This window comes from Galeopterus variegatus, unplaced genomic scaffold (assembly GCF_000696425.1).
Source record: "Galeopterus variegatus unplaced genomic scaffold, G_variegatus-3.0.2 Scaffold10112, whole genome shotgun sequence".
Classification (NCBI taxonomy): domain Eukaryota; kingdom Metazoa; phylum Chordata; class Mammalia; order Dermoptera; family Cynocephalidae; genus Galeopterus; species Galeopterus variegatus.
Genome location: NW_007736223.1, coordinates 67025 through 67264, shown reverse-complemented (window position 1 = coordinate 67264; position 240 = coordinate 67025).

The following is a 240-nucleotide window of genomic DNA, read 5'->3' as shown; positions in this document are numbered from 1 at the left end:
TGTCTTCTTTCTCCCACAGGTCCTGTGCAACTTGTTCAAGTCCTTTTGCCAGATGAAAACCATTGAGACCAGTGACGTGTTTGCGGGAATTGCTAAGTTCTTTGTTGTGGGAATCGGTGGGGTGTTGAGTGGCATCTTCCTGGGATTCCTAGTGGCATTTACGACCCGCTTCACACACGATATCCGAGTGATCGAGCCACTCTTTGTTTTCCTGTACAGTTCTTTGTCCCACATAACGGC